The 24,636-nt window shown below is 39.7% G+C and overlaps 1 long non-coding RNA gene across 1 annotated transcript; it reads left to right on the forward strand.

The window, feature by feature from the left end:
- The first annotated feature begins 669 nt into the window (after positions 1–669).
- Positions 670–23,266, forward strand: LOC148050506 (uncharacterized). Its single transcript, XR_015701034.1, has 4 exons — positions 670–1,601; positions 3,600–3,757; positions 6,005–6,071; positions 22,521–23,266. It is a non-coding gene; the product is annotated as an uncharacterized LOC148050506 (long non-coding RNA).
- Positions 23,267–24,636: the final 1,370 nt, after the last annotated feature.

The raw sequence follows: 24,636 nt of genomic DNA on the forward strand, positions 1-24,636 counted from the left end.
GTCATAACAGAAGAAAAGTCTGTGATAAGGTCAGGATTTCAACCCAAATTTAATGAGTTTTCATCGCCTGTGACAAGTGAGACAAAGTCAGACTCTAAGGTGCCTGCACTTCAGTTAGGGAGAGTGGAAGCGTGCTTATTCATGTGAACTACGAATGCACGAGGACATTCCCCTTCCTGGAGCACTTAGGTGACTTTGCCTTCTAACGCACGGCCACAACTTACTGCCTCTTTTCATCGAGACACTCCTGGCATGCAGCTGTCTTCACTGGCCGAAGGGCAAGTTTGTCACTACAGAGCATCTCAACGAAAGCAAGCAGAAGAGCTCTTGCACTTCTTTAGCTGACGAACGCTCTGCTTAAAAGCAGCTGTGCTCTGAAGAAACGTAGGAAATTATGAAATGTCAGGGACTTGGGGATGGGTGGTGAGCTTGTAGCCAAAAGCTTCTTTTTCATAGCTTATCATGAAATCCATTAGTGGACCTCTACAGTTTTGTCTGTATGCCAGCCGGATTGGAAATTGTCGGTTGGGAGGTGAAGAACAGATCTGAATCCTCCAGGGTTATGGTTTTAGAGTCACAGCAGCTTAAAAGGCCACAGACCTCATGCACGGTGGCAGCTCATCAAATACACCTTTCAGCTTCTACAAACCAATACGGCTACAGGTCAGGTTTCCATGGGAACCCTATGTGAGTTACCTGCTCAGACGTCACTCAGTGTTTTTTAGCGTTATTATTAGTTTCTCCAAAATGGGATTGGGCTACTCACCTTCCTTTGGCCCCATGGCAATTCCAGGCATGACAACCACAGTCTTTTCTTGTACACGTTGACATCCCCTAAACAATATCAAAGCTCCGCACAATGCTGAAAATCATGAGGAGCCATTCCTTTGGGGGCTGCTGCCAAGAGTTTCCACCGACCTCCTGAGCTTCTTTTGTCCTGGAGCAGACGGCTGACCGTAGCAAGGGTGCAGCATGCACTCTCTCTGTTCACAGCACTGCAGAGAGGTCGGCAGACATACCACTCTGTGCTGCTTGGGCTGGGCCCTAACTGTCCCGGAGACTGCCTACCCAGACAGCTGTTTTCAGCTGTGAGGGCTGAGCTCACCAGAGGTGAGCCATCTCTGGTCTGAGAGCTGTTTAACAACTGTTAGGCATGCAACACTACAGCCCGTCTGAGGAGGATTTACTGAGTGGAAGAGGCTTGTACCCTACTCCTGGGCTGTTAGCCCAGCCTGTTAGAGCCTCGTATAACCTGGGAGATACTTCAGGAGAGAGAGGCTGCACAAAGGCTTCCCTGACAGGGCTCTGGTGTCCTGCTGCGTTTGTAGAACCAGCCTCCTAGACACCTATACCCACTTGTTACCCTTCTTTGAACTATTTTGGCCTGGGTTTGTCCAGTACAGCTCTTTGCGTGTGGATTTCCCCTTTACTGCCTGGGGAAGGGTGTAAGGATTGACCAGCAGCCTGTCTTGGACTTCACTAATGCTCTCGAGAGACGGGCAGCGAGACAATCCTATTCTCGCTGTGCTGACCAAGCAGTTGTCAGAGTATGAAAAATTCCTGGAGCAGCAGCAGCGGCGGCTGTCTTACATCGTCTGAATGTAAGTCTGTGTTATTTTTCTCATGGATTAAATCTGTTCTTTAATTGTGACTTCCAAAAGCAGGAATGGGGTGGGTTGGGGGGGGGATTCAGCTGTAAAAGCCAGTCTCCAGAATAACTGGTAAGATATTGTTTTCATGGAAAGCACAGGCATGTAACAGCAGATGCTGTAAGACAGCATGTACAGGACAGTGGAGACAGAGGAGGGAGAAGCTTAAAAGCAGTGCTTGCAATTCTTCTTTCAGCAGAAGCCCTTTCAGAATGGTGCAGAGAAAGGCAGCAAACTCTTACAAGGTACTGTGAACAGGTATCATGCGTTCCAGGACGTTTTCTTCTTAGGGAGAGAAGCCCCAGCCCCACTTCTGCCACTGGACCCTGCAGTCAGGCTTGTACACCCCTGGGATTGCTGGGGCCCCCTCTGAACAAGCAGTGTCCGTCCCTGCTGAGGTCCTCGCAAATGTGCGTGAACTCCCTCAGACCAGGTTTGAGGGTCACAGCCTCAGCTTGGACATAGGACGTATGAGCCTGACAGCTGACAGTCCAGTTCTGTCCAAGAAACTTTCCCTGGATCAAGTAACCTACTTGAAGGCAGAGACGTGTAATTTTACCTTCTAATTTAGAAAAGCTGTTGTCTTGCCTTCCTGCCACTCTAGCATGCTTTTTCTAGGAAATGCCATCTTCACATCACTTCTTCATGAGAAACACAATCTTCTTGTTCCAAGCTGGTAGTGGTGCCCTCATAGGCTCATCTTCTAATATGTCCTTGGTCCATATGAGTTATAGAATCTGCCTCCCTCCTGATTTTTGACAGAAGTCCAAACCAGCTTAACTCACACCACTTTTCTGTAAGGCAGCAGTGCAGTGAAATATCAGATGCTTAAGAGCTTTATCCGGTCACTTGAGATACTCAAGTGGTACAATTGTATTTGGTTGGATAGCTGTATTCGGATGGACATTCTGGGATTTAATTTCCTTGCCTCTGAAACCCTGTAAACAGCTATATGTAGAAGGATAGCGTGAATATTTTGGTCAGCCCTTCACTCTCAGTGATTGCTTGTCAAGCTGTGGATTTGTGTCAGAGAAACTGAAGAAGGCTGCAGGTTCAGCACGACACAGTGCTGCTGTCTTCTCTTCAGTGTTATCTGCATTTTTGGAATTGTCTGGCTGCTTTCCCATGGAGCAGAGCCAGAACTAATAAACCTTGCTGGAACCACACCGGCTCCACACAGAATCAGGAGCGGTTGCAAAACTACCCTGGTGGTTCCTCGTGGAGGCAGCTCAGCAACACACCAACCAGAATGCAGAACACAAGGACAGGCTAGTCAGGGTCATAACATGGGATACCTCAAAGCAGGGGGCTGTAGAGGGAAAATGGAGGCTCTTTTGAAAGGCAGCATTGGCCAGGAGCCCCTGCCTCCCACACAGGGAAAACACCACCCTGAGTGCGGACAAAAAGGGAAAGCAGCAATTTTTCATGCACCTAGTTTGCCAAAAATTTCAAGCTGACTCTGTAGCTCAGGTCCAGCTGAGCTTATTAGCTCCAGCACAAACCTTAACTGACTCAACATGCATTCTTGGCCTCAAGGTCCTGTGAATTTCTTATGATGCTTGTTTGGTATAGGGCAGAGTGTTTGCATGTGCCCATCTCTAATAATGCACCACACTTGGGGTCATAAATCTCCTCTGGGAAATACGCATTGCAGAATCATCTCCAGCTGAACTGCTGCTGATAAATATGACTGGACCAAAACAGAGTCAAGGCAGAGAGGAAGATTTTATCCTGTACTGAATAGTGAAATACCTTCCCTATTTTGGGTTAAGAAAAAGCTTGGTGTCTGTAACACTCCTTCTTTACCTCAAGTAATGAAGAGTTGACAAGAGAGATCTGTATTTCATCTCATGCATGTGTGAATTAAGATCTATTGCTTTACACAATGTGAACCTCATCATAATGCTTGAATTTTACACAAATGTGCATGTTTTTGTTTTTTTTCCTCAGTAGCATGAGCAGGCATTGTGTGACAGCAACAGGCCAGTAGGTTTAAATAAACTCAGAGATGCATGATTTCTACTGCACAGCTGTCATGCATAGAACTACTCAATGTACAAGCTGTAGAAGGGGCATAATCCAAGACGTCTTTGAGACACTGAGTATAAGTAAGTAGATAATATTTTTTAATGTTTTCAGAAAGTGGGATTCCTGGAGTCAGGGATAACTGTAACCTTCATTTCAAGCTGGTTAAAAACTACCGGCTTGTCCACTTACTTTTGGACATAACAAAAAGTACTCATTTAATTAAAAATTTAATGTATGCTGTGGTTATTCAAATAAAGGAATGAGCTATTTCCCTTCTGGTTTGCATTTTGTACTATTTTCCAGTGGGACAGAAAGAAAAAGCAACTGAGTAAAATAAGAGAGAAAAGAGCTAAATAAAATAAAAGACAAGACTGTCACTGGGGCTCGCGTTTAGCAACTGCATGCCCTTGCACTGCCTCCCCTCACTACCTGTCCAGCTGGCTCAGGAGACAGCCAGCACATCAATCAAGGACTCATTTATGATCCATTTCCACACCATCTAATGGCTTCTTTTTACACCTACACACCACAAACATTTGGGTTTGTTTTTATAGTAGTGTACGTGCCATCTGCAAAACAAAATATGCTTCTCAGAGTTATCTCCATAAGGCAGAGCTATGAAACATGGCTGGTTGTGACAGTGTGGTGGGAACCAAGGGAACGAGCCAAAGAAGCAACAGGCACAGAGGCAGGGAAACCAACTAAATAAAATGAGAAGGGGGAAATGTTTTCAGTGGGAAGCAAGAACCCAAAACATGTGAGAGAAAGAGTTTTCTCTATATACAACAACAACAACAACAACAACAACAACAACAACAACAACAACAACAATAATAATAATAATAATAATAATAATAATAATAATAATAATAATAATAATAATAATAATAATAATTGGGCTTGTTTTGGCTTTTTAAGAGAAAACTAGACTGCCCTGTGAGGATGCCTACATTCTTTTGGGTGAGTGGGAGGTGACAAGAAAGAGAGACTATTAGGAGTTCAAAACCACAAAACCCTAGCAGTTTTTAGTACACTTTTTGATATCACACAGCTTTGAAGAAAGCTTAACCTAATGGGCTTTTCACTATAGTTTATGTATTACACACACTGAGAGAAACTGCAGGAGCTGTTGAACATCAGACTGGTTGTTAGCAATTCCTGGCACTGAAAGCACCTCTGTAGTGTGTTAGTAGTTTAAGCTCAGAAGACACATCCATGTGACAACTGTTTTTGTCCACTGTTGGAGAATGTTTCAACTTTACGATAACAACTTTTACTGCCAAAACCTGCAAGTAATGTCTATTATCTACAGAAAAAATTAGTGATATAGTTTCTGGACTGGACCTGGCTTTCACCCAGGCAGGAAGGAAAGCAGGCAGAATAAGTTCAGGTCTGTCAGCACCTGCTTAAGGAGACATGTCCATGCTAATATCAAGCCAAGCAATGATTCAGCTAATATAATGGCTGTGATGCCTTTGTTGGGTAAGTGCAACAGTGCATAACAAAAGCCAAGTTCAGTTCAGTGGAGTCTTGCTGTGCCTGTGGCAAGAATGGGCAAGGGATAGTCAATGTGAAGGAAGGAAAAGTCAACATAGTTTTCCTATTCAAGTGATAGCGAGCACTGAGTTAACTGGTTCATAAGGGGATCTTGGATTTTTCAGCTACAGCCAAAATGAAAGTGATGCAGTGTTGCAAGGCAGCCTTTTCTTGTGAAAATTCAAATTCAGTTTTACAGGTCTAGGAGGTTTTCAACAATACATCTGGGGATAAACTCTGGTAAATTTTCTTCTCACCAACAAGAATCACAGCATGCAGGTGAAGCCATATTGAGGTGAATATCTAAATAGCTATAAAAAAATAAATAGTTATTTTGGATTGTATTTTATTTCTTTATTTTTACATATATGTGTAAAAACAGAAGTAACATTGGAATTTATATAATTAAAATAACTGGCATTGGCTTAGCTCAAGTTGGCCCACTTACTTCTCTCCATGTAGAAATATGTAATACACAGCCTTTGTGATGCTGTTAGATCTTGATAAATAAAAAATTTTGGTAGAATACTTTATTATTCTCCCAAAGTATATTGTGGTATGACAACAATATCTTTTGGAATGCTTTTAAAACCATATTTATTAAATAAAAAATGTATATGCTTCCTGTGTACACTGTGTGAAAAATTCAGTCAAGATAGCTGCAACTCTAAATCACAAGATGTAAATTTTCAAAGTTAGTACATGAAACCTTGGAAAGTGTGGAATTTTTTGAGGGTACAAATATATTGTTAGAGATCTGTATGATTTTAATTCAAAAAATCTCTTTTCAGTTTCCCAGATGATGGGTTGAAGGATGAAGAACAAACAAGGGGACAAGAACAGAGAAGACTCGGGAATGTAAGTATAGATATATCTATTACTAAATATACATATATATCATAAATACACGTTCACAATTTTTTAAAATTTAACCCTTGAGGGAATTGTAATGCCTATTTATAAACTTTCTCATAGCTTCAACCGAACCTTTCTACTCAGAATAAATTAATAGTATTAAAAGAGAATGCAGAATTTACAGCATGCTTTTTTTCACAGTGAACTCTAATTTACCCAGGTTAATGTGAACTCCTGCATCATTTTCAAGCTGTATGTACCTAGTCTTCCAAAGATGGAAAGATGTCTTTAAGTCAAAATCACTTTTTGCCCCAGCTAACTACATTTTTTCACATCTGACACAGGCTTCTGCAGAACACAAATTCCTAAACAAAAAACTTTTTAAGATGGAGAAAATCTTGCAATGTCAGTTAGTTACAACCAAAATTATGCTTCTAAGTGCTCCAAACTTGTAGCGAGCCTCTTTAGGCAGCTGATTTTTTTTCTTGCCCTCTTTCAAGCATCACAGCCCTTAGGCTGAGCTGACACACAAGGCTTCTCCAGAACACCAGAGTAAAACAAGTTTACCATGATCCAGAGGATGACACACAGTAACGTGGTCCCTTGCAGGCTTGGGAATTTTGCCAGTAGGAGCTTAAAGATGTCCATCAACTGAGCTGTATCTCTTGGCCAGTTTTTGCATGAACTTTTTTTTTTTTTTAATGCAGCAAAAAAAAGTATGCAGAAGACTTAGAAGCTCCAACAAGATTCTTGAGGGTGGTTGAGGGTTTTTGTTTTTCTCTTAATCTAAAATGAAACTTGCCCATCAAACAGATCAATAGCAGAATAGAAAGCTTACAGAAAATCTCAGCTGCAGGATAGAAAAGGACTTTGCTCCTCTTGTTGCTTAGGATTTTACAACCTGTAGTCTAGAACACACTTTAAACTTCATTGATCCTGTGAGGATACTCAAAAGCTGAAGATCCTCATGAAACCTTAACACCTCCCACCCCCATACATTACATTAAAAGACTGGCTTACAGCCTACGGAAACAAAATACTAAGAACTTGATTGAAATTGCATGCTGTATCAGTGACAGAGTTAAGAAGAAAACATAGTTTATCCAATTCTAACTGCCAAATAAAAGAAATGTCTCCAAATGAAATATAACATATAGGACAGGCCTGCACTGAAGACTGGTGCTGCCCCAAACTAGCTCTGCGATAATGATGCCTGAAAAACATCTTAAGCTGTGTATATGAAGTAAACTGAGGACTGAAAAATCTGCATGAGAAGTCAGGCAAATTATTTCACAGAGCACTTCACATTCCCCAAGCCAGACTGCTAGCAAGACCCTTGCTTAAATTTATGAGGATTCCTAAACTACTCTTGATCTCTTCTGTAGTTAACAACATGCAAACCACTTTCCTCTGTTTGCCATACCAGTACCACTTGTTGCTGGCCCAGTTTCAGCCCTTGCTCAGTGTATTGTATTTGTGCCGTTAGCACGCTGCGTGCTGGTGTGAGAGGTTGACTCAGAGTTTCAGTAACCAGTGCAGGATAGTACACCTCTTTAATGAATTACACTTCTTAGTGAGAAACTAGGGCTCAGGTGGACCCTAGATGACAGTGTCCAAAAGGACAGTTAGGGGTGGTAGAAATTGTGCTGTGAATGGGTTTGGGTGGGATCAAGAGATGCAGTATTCAGCCGGAGGGGTGATTTTCAGCACAAGCATTCAGTGTGTTGCCTTCATCCTCCAGCACCAAAAACCAGTCCAAAGCAGAAGAGCTATTCATATTTTAATAATATGTGTCACAAAGCCTTAGAGCCCTGTCCTACACTAAAACATTGTTTTGTTTGCCAGTAGTCTGCAGGGCCCATGTTCCTGGCTGAGAACCTGGAAGTGCAAGGCTCTGCCCAAATGTTGAACAAAAAGTTGAAACACAAGGATGGAAGGTGTGAATGTCAATGGACCAGCATATTTTCTTTATCATTGTATTTCCGAAACGGTCCCTTAGGCTGCTGCTCTACCACAAGAACTAGTTTCTTCTCTTCTTTTCAGGCATGAGACTTATGTTTTACATGGCATTAGTATTGAGGACAATGTGGTCTACCTTCAAGGTACTGCCATTCTGAAAAGCTTAATTTCTAAATACAGCTGATGTTTTTCTCACACACAGATGTGCAGAAATAAAGAACTGGAGTAGAAACAGTGAAATTAGCATTCTGCACAGTTGTTTTTCAAATGGTAGGCCCTGGAAATTAGCTACTGGCAGCATATGGGTGTTTATTGCATCTTAGAAACACAAAGTGCACAGGTTTCCTAAGGCAAATGGGCAGTAACAGTGTATGTGGGATGTAGGTGGGATTTTTAGCTGTCAGTCCTTCCTGTGAAATCTACACTTGAGTTAGAAAACATTCCCAGTTATGGGGAGGGAAAAAACAAAACACACTAAAACTGATTTCCCTCCCACCATCACAATCACAGCAAACCAAAACGGCAGGTCCTGTTTCCATTCTGGCAGCCAGCGATAGTATTTCATAGTGCTGTGACATGCTGATTTCACAGAGCATCTTTACGTATAAACTGTTGCATGAAGAACCACTGAGCGCAATCCCAAAACAAGCTCAGCCAGCCTAACCGGCCTTTCTCTTCCCTCTCCTTCAGCTTAACGTCAATGTAACATGTTCCTGCTCTACAAAAATGAGGGTTTTTTTTTCCATTCATGGTTTGTAAACACACATAGTAAAATTGGCTCAAAACGGCTAAGTGGGGAACAGTGGTTAACTTTCATGACCCTGACTTCACCAAATTATGCCTGGCTTATACACTCAGTATTTTATTTTAAGCCACCACCACCACCTTTTGGGGGGAGGAGGGAATTGGTAATATTTGCTGTATTTCTTTTTCAGTAGAAAGAGGAGAGTTAGATAAATCCTGCTTGAGCAGCAACAGAATTCATCTTTTAAGATCTGCTTGAAAACTGTGTCAGTAATTGAATTTTTTGGTTATGAATGTGTGTCTCTTCTCATGAGGAAAGTTTTCCTTGTCTTCATTTCTGTCTCACATTCAAGAAGGGAGAAATGTTTTGCCAACTTGTGGTGGTGTGCTCCCCCTATACCCTCCTGCCCTGCCCTCACTTGACCTTTTCCTATAACCCTGCTCAAGCGAGAATCACCAGTGGCAGTTGTGATGGATGCCTCCAGCTCCAAGTGGATTTGGGGGAGACAGACAACAACACAACAGCGAAAGGCTAATTTATGGCAATGTGTCTACCTAACCACAGTGCTGGTCAATGTCCGACTCAAGCCAAATTTGGAAGAAACTAACACATGCACTCGGTATGTAAATATGACTGAGTCAATCATCTTACCCCCATAAATAGTGAGCAGCCCAAGAGCCCTTTGAGCTCTCCTGCACAGAAACAGTCTGCACACCAGGGTCTCCCCTTGAGTAGGGACGCCTCTCAAGGTTACTCCTCGAGGTTGAGAGATTCCTTGCCGCAACAGATCCTTGGTAAGTGACTAATAGCATGCTAAACCTTGAAATCTTAGCTAAGTGATATAAAGGATTGATTGTGCATATATAATCCTTTAGACAAAAACCGTTGCCCAAGTCTGGGACTAGGATTGGATCCAGACGCACCTAGATTCTTCTTTGAGAAGGAGTTTAGAAAGCAAGGGGGTCCTCTCTGAACATCATTACTCAACGGGAGGGTCTCCCTGACAGTCTTGTCTGACCCTGTCCCCTGTGCAGAAAATAATCAAGTGTATCTTGCCATCTAATCTCATTAAACCACTGTCGCATTTATTATCAAACCTTGTTATCAATAAACATATTGCTCTTACAAGTGCACTCTCACTCCATCCACTGGATCCAACTCGATCCAGAAAGATGAGTAGGCAAATATAATTCCTGTTGATTTAATAAATATAATACATAAGGACATGGTTTAGTGGTGGACTTGTCAGTGTTAGGCTAACGGTTGGACTTGATGATCTTAAGGGTCTTTTCCAACCTTAATGATTCTATGATTCTATGATTCTATGATAATAATAAAAAAAAAAAATAAACCACAAGGCTAGAAAGAAGAAAAAACCACCAAAACCCAAAGTGACTTCACAAACTGCAAAGGTCCCATCAACTTCCAGTCATTTGGTCATACTCTCTGGCTTTATTCTTCTTTGCCCTGCCATGAATATACAAGGCATTAATTATTTTCTCCTCTGTTAGGGGTTTCCATTGACCACTGATTATTTACTGTCTTATGCACTACATCTTCCAGTGCACAGGTGACTCATAAAGCATCGCATTAGATATCTCACATGGAAGTGTCCACAGAAGGTTCAAAGCGTGTTTATGTAGAAGATGGTTAAGAAATTCTTTGCAAGGAATTTACCACAGCATTTTCATAGGAACTATTAAGATCCGTGGCTCACAAGCAGGCAGCATGGCTTAGATTACCCATGGGACAGTATGCTGTGTTATTGTGCTGTAACCACAAGAAGAGTCTGTTCCAGAGCTTGCTCCTGAAGAAATATTGTGAGGAAACTCAAAGGGGTTTCGCCTCAGAAACTGGCCATCTCTCTGCCATGACCACGTACAATACTGCAAAACTGATCCAGCCTCTTATAAGTAGGAAGCATATTTTTTTCCCTCCGGCTCACTCAAAGATGAAATATTAGAGAAAACAGCTGCAGTCTGACTTGTGTCACATTTTGGTGTGACAAGGACAATAAGAGTTTCTTCACTCAAATAAGTTAGATTTCCCCTTACCTGCCAGGGGAAACAGAGCTTCTGTCTATGTGCTGTTTGTTGTAGGCCTGAAGAATATGAGAAGAAAATATTCAAATGCTGAGGTTATGTTGATGACTTGTCTGCCTGGACATCGCTCATACCATGGTCCACATCTTTTATATATCAGAATGGTTTAGCTCCTAGGAAAAAATTTATAGACCAACACCTTTTATACAGTACTTCAGCAGCTGAGCAAGTCTTTTAGGCATAAAGCAAAGAAAGGCCAGAATCTGATCTATTACCCATACTGAGTCATTTCTTGGGAAAGGACAAGTGCATTTCCGGGACTGGAGACACTCTCGGAGGCAGAAGGCATTGCAGTCTTACCATGAACTCTCCTTAAGAGAAGTAGGGGAGGGACAGCAGAGATGTGTTCAGAGTCCTCCATAAACAGGCTGCAAGCCTTCAAGTGTTCCAAAGCTATAAATCAAACGAGACAGGGGGGAAAAAAAAAAAGAAAAAAGAAAAAAACAAACCCAGGAATTTGCAAATTCAGCAGAGCAACCGTAGGCTGATATACAAAATCATGTCTTCCAGCAACCAAAGAGGGCATGAGGGGGCATGAGAGGGCATGAGAGGGCATGTAACAGAGATGGCCAAAGGGAAGGAAATGGGATTTTGGTTCTTAGTGTTTCTCTGAGGACTGTTACAGTGAGAGGCTATGCTCTCAGCACCCAGACTGCCTTACCATTGGCAAGTGCTTTCTAAGCCTCAAGAGGCAAACTGAATTTCAGCAAGACAGTGAGGTAACGTAAGGGAGTAGCAAATATCTTTGGAAAGCACTGTGTTTGGTGTGCTCTGATATCTATGGCACTGGGGTTCTCCTAGCATTGCCGTTGGGCTTTTTTACACTCTGCAGTGAGTTATTTCTCTTATATGTACCTCAGCTTTCCTGTGTACATTTGGCAATACAAATTTTCTTCTCATTGTTGCAGAGCAAACTCTCTTCCACACCATAGCGTCCTCTACAGAGGTTCACATTCTGAATTCCTGGCAAATTAAATTTGTGATTACCCTGTCATAGATTAAGCCAGTCCACACTGTTTGGTTATGCAGATTTGTCTAGCTTTATGCAAATAGCATGATTCAGAGATGAGCCTGCTCAGGACTTAGTGCAGGGCTATTTGCTATGTCTACATGCCTGAGCGGTGAGTGCCAGGAATCTGGCATGGCCAAATCTCAGCATTCTGTACGGAGAGAGCTTATGCTATGAAAACTGAGTTATTAGTGAACTTCACTTCTTGTGTGGAGTTACAGACCATGGTAAGGCCACTTGCAGTGTCAGAGGATGGTTAAGATGTCTCAATGAACTCTGTCATCATGTGCATTCAATACTGTGGTGGGTTGGCCTCAATCAGTAACCAAGCATTCACCAGCTGTTCTCTTATCCAACCCCACCCCCCACCCCCTGCAGTGAGATGGAGGAGAGAATCAGAAGAGCAAAAGCAAGAAAACTTGTGGTTCAAAATAAAGATAGTTTAGTAAGTGAGGTGAAGCTGCACACACAAGCAAAGCAAAAATATTCTGCTATCCCAGGCACTCAAACAGTTCAGTAAGGTACTGCCAGTATAGAAATGATGCTGCAGCAGGATGTCTTTCAGTGATTCCCACAAGCCTAAAAGGTCATATTTAGGACATGTGTAAAACCCTGTTCTCCAAAACCATGCTATACTACTTTTGGTTGTGCACTAGTAAATTCTCCAGGGCTTTTAGACCACAGCTCCTTCATAATCATTAGATTCACTTCCATCTGACAACAACTGAAACAGAAACCATGATCATGTTACTGTGGGAAAAGGGGAAGATGGAAATTAGGAGTTCTACTTTTTATCTCCTCTATAGTCCCAGTTTGAAACAGGAGTGAAAAACAAAAACAAACTCAAAGTGCTTTGATTACATGTTACAGTAATATTTTTTTTCCTAACTCATGAGTCACAAGAAGCAAAGATTTTCTGATACCCAGTTTGAAATAGCACTTAAAGGAGACAGCTTTGATATTTAAAGGACAAGGAGAAACATCAGGAAAAGAAATCTACAGATACTAATAGCAGTATGTTAAGAATTTGAGCTCTTTAAAGAAGATAAGAGCTGTTTCTTTGCTGAACATGTTTTTCCCTGTTGAACTTATTTTTAAAAATTATAATAATTTTTTTATTTTGTTTTCTTCTAAAGGGTAGTGAGAGACCACAATACATCTTTAAACTGGGTCTTATTTTATTAAGGATAATGAAAGGTTTAGTTTATCTTCTAAGCACAGTACCGTCATTCTGGTGACTGCGTAAACAGGTATTTTAAGTGCAGATTATGAATTGCATTATTACATAGAGAGAAGTGCTGTTTTGAAAGCGCAAGACAATCACCTACAGACACTAGGGATATGGTGCCAAAAAAACCCTCAGTGAATTGTTTGATAATTCCTTGAATAAAAATACTCAAAACCACATTTAATCTCCTTTAAAAAGTATTTGACCTTTTTTTTTTGCTGGTAAAAGGCTGGATTTAGAACTGTGGTTGCTAAAACAGGAGAGGCTTAGATATGACTTGATTATAATCTGAAACAGCACACACAAGATCTGATAGAAGAGGTTCCCTGACTCTAAAGCAAAGAGATTAAAGGTTGCCTGGCAGCTGGTGACAAACAAATTCAATTAAGATGCAAATTATCAATGAGAATAATTAACTACTGAAACATCTTACCAAGGGATTTTTTTAACAGAGAACATTTCTTTTTTTGGGGAGACCTTTCTTTTATACAGAGATTTTTATGGGAAACCTCTTTGGAAAAACATGTTAATTCTTTTTCCCCAAATTTGAACTGTCCTCAAGGATAGGTCTAATACTATTCTTATTTTGTCATAAAATATACTATCAGATAATGATTCGGTGCTTAACATCAACCCCCATGATCTTGGCTTTAAGACCGGTTTGGAACAGCTTTCTTCTTATATAGTAATTTCAGACTTTCAATTTGCAATCTCAACTGAAAAAATCTGAACTCAGATATTCCATTTGAGATTTCTTCTAAGGGAAAAATCTTTTTTCTTTTTCTCCCAGTCAGCTGTAATCTCCATCACTTGGAATTGCTAGCTCAAGAATGGATCACTTTCCAAAATACAGGATGATGTTCAACTAAAAATTGTTAGATTTGAGACAGGAACAAAAAGATTAAATTCTTTGATGTAACTGTCATGCTGGAAGACTTATTGCTTCCCATGCACCTGAAAAAAAAATATCTCTGAGCTGTATTCTTATGTGTTACTAGAGCAGTGTATCAGAGCTGAAGTGAGCTGGTATTTTGGCACATTCTTTGATTTTAAAACTAATCATAAGTGTAATTTTTCCCTGTCCAAATGAAAACATGTGGTGTTATCTACTTAAGCATCACATAAATTTCAGTTTCAGAAATTAAGACTTTCAGCATAATAACCTTCTATTATTACTGTAGATGTTTTGGCACATAAGCAACCTTCTATAAGTGGAAAAATCTTCAAGGATTATTATGTTTCAAATTTTAGTCTTAGCTAAATGTAAATGTAAACATATATATAAAAGATGTCTCAAATTAAAGAAAAGTAGCCCTTTCATGCGGAAGTTCAGTAAGTCGGATGAAGCATCATGGTATCCAGTAAGCACTTGAAGATTGACCATATGGTAGAAGATCCTTGAGTACTTAGGGAGTAAGCTACAGAACAAGATTTGTACTTTATTTCCATGCTACTGTATTGTGCTTCACTTAGCACTGAAATTGCTAAATACAACCAATTTCATTGAAGCTGCTAGAGGCAGCTTGAATATTACCATTGAATATATGGGTAACTTCTCTTAAGAAATAACCTAGCAATGGATTTTTCTGTCTGGTATATTTTTGTTGTTTCGTTCTCTCTCTTGTTTCTGTGGTGCAAATGTTGATTCTCTTTGAAGGCAAGATACAAAGACCATGAAAAAATTACAGTCCTAGTCTATCTGAATTAAAATATTATATCTTGGGTATTAATCATTCAGCAAGTACATAAGAGAAACACAAATATGTCAAACTGACAGGAACATGTCAGAGCTGTAACTGTTGAAACAAAAATGGGGTGGGGGAAAGACTACAATTTATCCACCTTTCCGAAAGCAACACAAATCCTGCCAGAATGTTCCTGAGGAAGGAGGGAAAGTTACATCTCAATTTCCATTTTGCTTTTGGCCTTTCTTGCTGCACCAAACTTCCAAACATGTAGAAAAATTAGAGCAAAATTAAGAACTCATTAACAGGTCAGAGAGAAATTCTGAGGAGTAAATGGATCTCTGCTTGTGCTCCATTGAATGTCGTGCACAGTCAGGGATGTTCCACCTTCACATGACTTCACAGGGAAGGACACGATCCTGCATCGTAACTCCATGGATGTGACCACAGCTCTTGCCTGCCTAAAACTGAGTGGCCTTTAGTTTAATTGAGTTCTTGCAAAGGCCATGTTGCCCACAACAATGCTTGGAAATCCTACCATTAGTGACAACAGAAAATCTAAGGCAAATTACTGGGTTTTGAGCATCTTCCCTGTCTATGTCCTCAGTTACAGAATATATATGAATGGACATGTCTCAGCTGTCCAGCACACTTCACAGACATCCAATTTGCTGTTTACTAACAGGTATGTGTCCTTGGCTGCACTGTAAGCATCTGACCACTCTATGTGAGTTCCTTGACCTTGGTAGAATTGAAAAAGCCTAATACATTGAGGAGAAAATGAGAAGAAAGAAACTGCTTTCTTTGATTACAAAAAGACCTGATCCTTCAACACTTCTATGAGATTCTTTTGAAAACCAAAGAGTAAATTACACCTTTTGCTAGTAATCTGGACTAATTAAAGTGAAGATTAAAGTAACTGTAGGGCAGGTAGCACCTGTAGGAAGTGCTTTGCACAAGTCAGGCACAGTATCTTTCATGAATAAGGACAGTAAAATTTGACCCCATGAACCCAAATTTTCTTTGGTCTCAGAGAAAGTTCTTTATCTTTTCCACTGTGCTTTTGTTGTGCTTCATGAGCAGCCTATGTTTGTTGGGTTTTTTTTAATTATTTTTCCCAAAAAACAGGTTTGATTAGTCAGTTTGATTTACTTACTTCATATTTAAAGTGTATCAAACACTTCTCATGTTGATTCACCTTAATTCAGTTTGTTTCCCCTGTTAAATTGCATTGATTTTAAACCAGATCCTACTTAATCTGCCAGAATGTTTGTATGTGCATCGAAGGACAGAATACCATGAAGGAAACAATATGAATGGAAAAAATGAGTGGCAGAATAATTGATCATAGTTCTTTTCCTAATTTTACTCAAAGATAAGTTAATAAACATTTTTGCAAACTATGTTTGACTGATCGCTGTACTGTTGCTTTCATTTCCATATTTCCCATATCTTACAACAACAAATCTCCTCTTTTAGGACATTGTAGGTAAGTTGGAGTAATGAGCACTTTAATTCCTCATGGAAAAGAGAATAATATGCATGAAGGCTTTCATTTAGAAGAGTGCTAAGTTTTGCTATACCGTTCCTGCTCTAAAGACTGATGATGTGTTGAAAAAATGTTTCATACAAAATGTGCCAACACTCATTACAGAGAGAACTGGAACCAGAGACCCATGCCTGTCCTGTGGGTCCCTAATCATTAAATCAGTGGTTTACAGCCTTAAACTTTGGACTGTAGTCCAAAGTAGTGGAAATGGGAACATTTAGCGAGCTTATCCATTTCTGGGTTTTGCCATAACTGACTCAGCAGTTGGATTTTTTTCAGAAATGGCTGTGAGACAATTATAAAAATCTGTATTGAAATCACATTCAGTGAATCAGTATTCAAAAGTGCCTCTTCTATGCAAAAGCTGCAGTGATTTCATATCTTTACATGTCCAGTTCTCTTTAGAAGTCTGGCCTAAAGAATCCAGAGTCCTATTTCTTTTCAGAACACAGACAGAAGTCACTTGAACTGTTTTGAGAGCACATGTTTCCATCAATGACATTTTCCCTGGCAGTCTTTCTAATGTAAAGGCAGAACGATATGCTTTGGTGATAATGACTACTGTAATTTGACTTTGGTCAGTTTACACCTTAATTAGACCATTATCTGTGTTAATACCTATGCTTAACTCCTTAAATAACTAATTCTCTGAATGTCATGGGCAGTGAGCTCCTTTCTACTAAATGTGAAGTTACAGATTGATTGTAAGTAAATGTCTGATTTGCTGACATTGTGCAAGAATATTTTAAAAGGGTAAAGATCTCCCTCCTAGAGAGAAGTACAGACAGAAGAAAAGAGTAAACCTGACAGGATTTTCCATATAAAGTTTCGTCAAAGCAAGGCGATCTTAGAGAAGTATCTTACCAATCAAATTTTTCTCCCTCCACTGGAGCTTACAACAGTGTCATTGATTCCCATTTTGAAAGGGAATGAGGAGGTAGCAGGATGAGACTATTCTACATCAGGAGAAGAGGGAAAAGACTAGGACTGGTACAGTCTGAATTCATCTGTGGGCAATGTACAAGGAAAAGTAAGACATTAAAAGTGACAGGTAAGAAGAGGATGCTGCAGACCACTCCTGGCTGCAAATGAAGGGAGCTTTCAAAAGATGGCTCCTCTGAACATTACTTGCTTTGAAAAAGAGATTGCGAGCTGTAGGGTGGGTTTCATTTTTGCTTCATTAAAATCTCCTTTTTTGTCAGAAATGAGCTTCTCTGTAAATGCTTAAATTTGTGTCAGTAAAAGGGAAAACAGAGCTGTGTGCTGCTGCTGAGAAGGGGAAGTTCCAGCCCATACATGGGTAACTGAGTGCCCTGGGTGTGCTACTTTATTTTGAGTCAGTTGTGGCTAGCACTGTAAAGGAAGAGAACTGAATTTAAAGGCCTCTTAGTCAAACTCATCACATGGAACTTCATTGACTTACAGTGCTAATAATATTGGGCTTAATTCTTTTCCATTTTTAATTTCTTCTTATTTTGGGGCATACAATTGGCTCCCAAATAAACACTGAACTTGTAGCACTGTTTTACCTACCTGCCTATGCCTCCATGAGTTCTCTGTTAAATGTAACCGAACAGTACAATACAACTGAGTCATCACTGTTCAGGTGTAGCATATAAGGCTGATTATAGACACCTACAGTGTAAGATTACAATTACAACTATTTTTCTTCAGAATTATTAGAAAAGCCCACTAATATCCTTATGGTCTTTTGGTAATGTGCTTAGTGTTTTCAAAGTGTAATGTTGGGACTAAAATCTGCAGATGAATAAAATATTTATTTAAGTTAAACCTTTATAATTTTATAAGCATTTTACCCATATTGTTTTACTAGAGGTGTTGTTTTCTGTGGTTTATTTTGTAACTGTTACACATCGAAAGCTGATTCCTTTACATGTGGGGACTACACAATACAGATCTATCTTTTTGGTGAATTGCTAGGAATCATTGAAAAGGAAGGTCCGTCTTGGAACACAAAAAATGTCTGCCTAGCCACAAAAACCTAGCCAAGGTTTTTGTAAGGCCTTTTGTAATTCAAAACAAAAAATGCAGATAAAGAACGGTAAACTAAATTTGAGACAGTATTGAATAACAGGCAGGACTGCTCAGCTAATGTAAAGCATTGTAGTTCTGCTTAGTCCTGAATCCATTGAGTAACAACAGGTTGTTCATGTTTCTTTCTAATGCTACTTAATTCATTTCTCTAAAGATACAAATGTCAGTTGCGTGCCATCCCAGATATGAGCTTAGAAATGCCAGCAAGGACAACAGCATTCACCATGTCACTCACATTCCAGGTGATTTGGGGATAATGCTCTGTAAAGGCCTTGGCAAACATATTTCTAGACCTCTTTGATCTCATTACAGAAGGCAAGGTGTGTCTACAGATTCTTCTGAAGGGAAGATTTAGTTAATTGCTCTTGCACAATTTCTGGTTTGTACTCGGCATGACAAGTAGTATTTCCACACCTAGTGCAGCAAAGGACAGTGTGTCACCTGTCATGCCTCCAGTTTTTTAAATTGTTACTAGATACTGTATTCATGGGAATAATTAAACTTCTACTTGTGATATCATGGAATTAACATTTTAAAATAATGAACCACAATCTTATGTTGGGTTAAGAGAATGTGATGTGATATCTTACAGTCAATGTTTTCCTTGTGCTTTCTGTAGAAACTGACAAGACGTGGCTTACTGTGCTCATTGAGTTACATTCTGTTCTCAGTCACTTACAAAAACTCATGGAACACACGTAACTCAAAATAGATTCAATGGTATTACTCAGAGAAGAATCTCGCTCCCAGTACATAATTTCTGGTGAAGTGCTCTCAGATAAAGAAAATCAGAAGGAAGAAGCAACTATGTTGTTTGTTTTTTTTTTTTTTTTTTTTACAGCAAAGGCATAACTTTAACTTCTTTAGAACCAGAAACACAGTTTCCAAGGAAAAGTGGCTTCAGTAAGCCACTTACAACAAAGAAATAGCTGAAAGGGGTTAGAAGGTTAGACCCTGCCTTCTGCACTGGTCACCAGCAAATGTGTGAACAAAGGATATCAGAACCAGGACAGGTACTGCAAAATCCTACAGCAACTCTGCTCTTCCAGTTTATTAGGGTCAGTGGATTAAGAACTTCCTAAGCTGAACGCCACACCTCAGGGACCATATTTAATAACCAGCCATGCTCTATCTTCTGTAAGTTTCTCCAGTCCCTTCCTGAAATTTCTCTCATCAGATGCCAGTGTTTCCCACCATGCAATGGTAATCATGATGCTCAGCTGTTGTCTTAACTGTATAAACTTATCAGTGTTCATAATTTTTTCTGTAATCATTGGAGTGAATCTCAAATGAAGTACTATTAAACTCTTTGTGGCAAAGCAGAGTATAACAGCAAAGACGATACACTCCAAATATGAACCCCTTTTTAAGGGATCACAGAAGAGCATGACATGAATGAGTTCTTAATGAACTGTCATAAAAATGAGAAGTAACTGAGCAGATATTGTCTGTAACTCTCATTTGGGGTAAGATAATATAAATTTTTGTAGTGTCATATATATCTTTTTCAGAGGATTAAAAATCACACAAGCTTTCAGCCCTGAAGAGGGTTGAAGGAAAACCAAATCTGAAGTGTGACCTAACACAAGAAGTAGCATTGGTTCTGTGTTGCAAATATGGGCCTTACAGGGGGAAAGTGTTTTGACATCATGAGCTCACCCTAACACACCTGGTACAAGACAATTATTAGAAGAGAAAGTTGATGTTAGCAAAGTAAGTCCTAAATTTGGGTGAGTTTACTTAATGGAACAGTAGAAAAGCATTAGGCCCATTGTCTTTCTAGCAGACAGATAAGAATGCAAATTATTAAAAGATACCAGATTTCTAGCAGTGAAAAGACTTACATAGCAATAATAAAGTGACAAAAATCTCTGATAACAATACTAGGTGATAACATTTTTATTAATTCTTCATTGACTGGTTAAGAGAGAATGTAGTTTAGAGAGCATTGTACTTGACATTTAGGGAATCAGACTCAGTTCCAGATCCAGGCCACTAATAAGCACTGCAACCATGGAAAATTAATCGCCAAGCTTTAGTGTTGATCCAGGATGAGCATTTTCTTTTGCAAGTGGATCTGCAGCTGAGCTCTCATGTGATTTAATTTCTGAGGAGGAGCATGATGCCAAACCGACCATCTATTGGAATGCATAATTTAATTTCTGAAAACTGACTTTTCAAGAAGTGGAAAGTCTGTTAATTTTTTCAGGTTACTCTTTTGAACTGAATAACTTAAAAGCTGTTCAGCAACCCAAAACTTGATTTTCTTATCCTAATACAAATTGTTATTATTACCTTCAGCAGTGGCAAAGTATTTCATTGACAACAGTTTGAAAGCACTGGTATTAACTGAAAACTAATGATACTTTGCATACTTATATATCTATATGTATATATGCAAGTCTGGTAGTATAAGTTTGGTAATAATTCTGGTAGTATAGTACCTACTTACTTTGAAGAGGCAGAGACATTGTTAGTGACTGAAACCATGACCACAAAACCTGTCTTTGTATGTGCAGACCAACCATAAGCTGGCAGTGGGGCTCCTTTTAAACTGGAGCCTGACCTTAGGCACAGCTTTAGGGCAGCACTAAAGAGAGATTGCCTTAAAAGCTCCCTTGTAAAGTCTCTGTTATTGAAGCAAGAGGCACAAACCCCTTTAGGCAGCAGAAAACTCATGATAGATTATGCTGAAGCTCCTTTGGAAAATTCTCCCTCTAAAACCTTGCAACTGCATGAGAAAGAAGTGGGAAAACAAAGGCGGTTCCTCATTTCTGCAGAGGGAAAAAAAAAAAACAAACAAACATTCTCAGTAGCGTTATTGGAGTGTTCAAGTAGAATTCACCTACATCCTAAAGACATGATGTGTCTTTGTGGTGTAGGGGAATGCAAGGAGTTAAAGGTGCTATGAGGAGTTAGAGGAGAAGCACTGCTGGCTTGTCACAGATGGAGCAGAGCTCTGCAGCAGCTCATATTATAAAATATATTAGGTCTTCAAGCACAGATTTCATCTGAAGGGGAAGTCACTCCTAATGCCAGAAGCGGGGAGGGCCTTAACTCCTAGATAAATTAATTACAGTTAGTAATTAATTTAGATCTAGTGTTTAGTAATCTTCAGCTGTATACAGCACAAATGTAAATGAATACACAAAGCTGATGATGCAAGTGTTGTTTGTTTACGAGAGTAGAAAACTAATTGCAGTTTTCATCCTGTTGAGTTTCAGAGTATAGAGAAGAATAATTGAGATTGCAGCCTCCACTTCTCAGCAAATCAGATATTAAATATATGTCCATAAGCATATCAATGTTTTTCTTTATCTCCTGGATGAGGGTTATTGGGAAACTGGAGATGCCTGATTCTCTTTGTTTCATTTCACAACAGAAAATAAAATCAAAGTTGTTGGAGAAATCTTAATCAAAAATTTGTTTTCTTTTTTTTCTGTAAAAATCAATAAATTAAAAATCTGGTTCTGAAATGTGTTTACGGGAACCTTCATGAGAATTTGAGTTCCTGACATTCCCGTTTTTCAACAGAGTGTGGATTCCATTCTTAGGCCACAACATCCAGAAAACACTGCTTTCATGCTTTTTGGTAGAGGGAAAGTAATATATTATGGCTGCTATGTGACTGTCATGGGAATTGTCTTTTGTTTTAAAAGCACTAGATTCTCAGGAAGAAAATGTTAAATTTTCTGTGGAAAGTAAGCATGTCGTCTGGGGACTAGAAATAAGATTTGAAAGCCAAAATTTCCCCTCTGACAGTTTCCATCAATATTTTTCTGTCAGTCCTAATAAAAGCTAAAGACACATCATAGTCCAATTTTATCAGATTTCATTCTGTGATGTCCTTAACATACATTTCTTTGGGGTAAAAAAACATGGAAAGATTGGAGAGGTAGAGAATGGGAGTATGCAACATAGAACTGGTGGCAGAGATAGGAGACTAGGAAAATGACTAATTGCATTTACAGCTTGATTCTGTGACAACAAACTCTCAGTGTGAATTGGCTCAAATAATATATATATTCTCACAGTGTCTGATCCCCCTTTTGTAAGGTAGGAGAATAATGCTGAAACTGTCACTTCACTACCCTGTGACACTCTGTTCCTTCTCTTTCAGGCTCAGCCTGGTGCAAAGCATGTTATAAACTCTCTGGGTCCATCACTGCTCTTCACTGTGTGTTTCTGCACTGATTGCATTTGCCACAGCTCGCCCTCTAAGGCACATTAGATCCTCCAATCAATGCCCCGACCTTGATTTGGTCCTTTGATTACACTGCAGATCAAGGAAGGAAGGAAGGAAAGAATAGAGAAAGACCTAAAGGAAGAGAGGGAAGAATGAATGAAAGGGAGAGAAAGAGCAAGGAAAAAAGCAAGACAGCAAGAAAGAAAGGAAAACCAAGAAAGCAAGCAAGAAAGAAAATGCAAGAAAGCAAGGAAAGAAATAAAAGGAAAGAAGAACTACCCATAGGGGGCCAAAGTAGTCTCTTGTGACTTGCTTTCAATGGAATTTCTCCAGAAAGTCATTTAGCCCAAAGGGTAATAGCAGTAGATTCCCACAGTGTCTTGATGGATTGGTGTGAATGACTCATATCTTGATTTTTTCCAGCATGTTTCATAAGTTTTACACTGGGCAACCCCAGAATTAACTTTGAAGTGGACCCCAGTTTTCCCAACCTCTGAATTAGCTTCTGGCAGTGACATATTTTGGTGGGGGCAAGAGTGGTTTTGTTTTTACATTTTTCAGCAATACAGAACTGGAATCTTTGTGCTTTGTAAGTTAGTCATCAGCCACTTAAGCTTTGTTTGACTTGTATGTAAACAGCTTCATCCACCAAACACGGCTTTGTTCCTCTGCTGAGAACTTGGGGCACATATTCGTAAGTGAAATAAAGCTCTTATTGTGTAATGTCAGCTCGTCAGGGATTGAGTTTGAGGATCTGTCCTCCCTAGCTCTGAAAGCATGAATTGCAATGATGAAGTGAGTTAATGAGAGAAGACTTCTGTCTGTGAGCTGCTATGAACTCCCATGCTGGATGAACTGAGACAAATGGAGGAACTGTGGCACATGCTCCATTGCCAGTTACAGATGGCATAGGAGAGTAGGTTTATAATGTGGATTAGTCTCCAAGTTTGACCTGCTTTCAGTTTGTGACACCATTCTTAAGACTGCCTGGCCATGACGAGTACATGGCCAGTGCTTTTCATCTGTGTGTGTCTCAATGTCAGGTATAGCAGCGTTGATTGTGTCACTCAGAGCTGTACCTAGGATCTGCTCTAGCAGTGAATCAAATCCATCATGTAGCATTTGGCTCTGCATATATTGTCATCTTCCATAGCTTTTGGTTTGTTGGCATGGTGCACAACCAAGTCCCAGCATTCTCTCACAAACAAACACAAAGGTTCAGTGTCTCACAGTGCTCCAAGAAGCCTGACCTGGTACTTCCAGGGCATGCAGAATTTGAATACCCGTTTGCTTTATTAACATACAACCTGCCATTCCAAGTCAGTTGGAGAGTGACTATAAAGCTAAAACAAAAAGGCTGATTCTTGATGACACATCCCTGATTCAGTTGGTCTTGAAAAAGCAAGAGGTTTCTTTGCCTAAACCTGCCAGTGGAAATCTGACACTGTTTGGTGGTTAGCAATGGAACGCTTTATTAAACTTCAATCGCTCTTTGAAACTGAATGGTTTCGATTGCCACACAGAATGAAACTGCAGTCGTTTGCTCAATGGTAAGATGTTGGCTAGACAATTCATTGAAAAATACATTGTAGCTGTAGTAAACATACAGCATTTTATTTCTAACCGGATATATGGTAGGACCCTATTTCCACCTTAAACAAGTACCTGCCTGTCCTACTGTGTCTTGCATTCAACCAGAACATGAAAATTCCAAAATATTACAATGAGTTAAATCTATTGGCTTGCCTGATAATAAAACACTTTTTCCAGCAAAAGATAGGCAGAATCTTCTTTGCTAATATGTAAAATTTCTCTTGAAAAGCCTATTGAAAAAGTGCAATACATCCTTTCCAAGGATGCGTTTTATTCATTGAAGTCACCATGCATTTTTTTTGTTATCTGCCACAAAATTACATTAATACCTGCCAGTGAATAGGCACTTCACGGTAAGAGAATAGTTGATAACCACATACATTGAAAACGTTAATTAGTCTGAAATGTCATCAGACAGAAAGCACATAAAATGCTAGATGGCTAAAATAACTGTGAG

The sequence above is a fragment of the Nipponia nippon genome, unplaced genomic scaffold (assembly GCF_047370975.1).
Source record: "Nipponia nippon isolate SJK-2023a ecotype South Korea unplaced genomic scaffold, ASM4737097v1 scaffold_8, whole genome shotgun sequence".
Lineage (NCBI taxonomy): Eukaryota > Metazoa > Chordata > Aves > Pelecaniformes > Threskiornithidae > Nipponia > Nipponia nippon.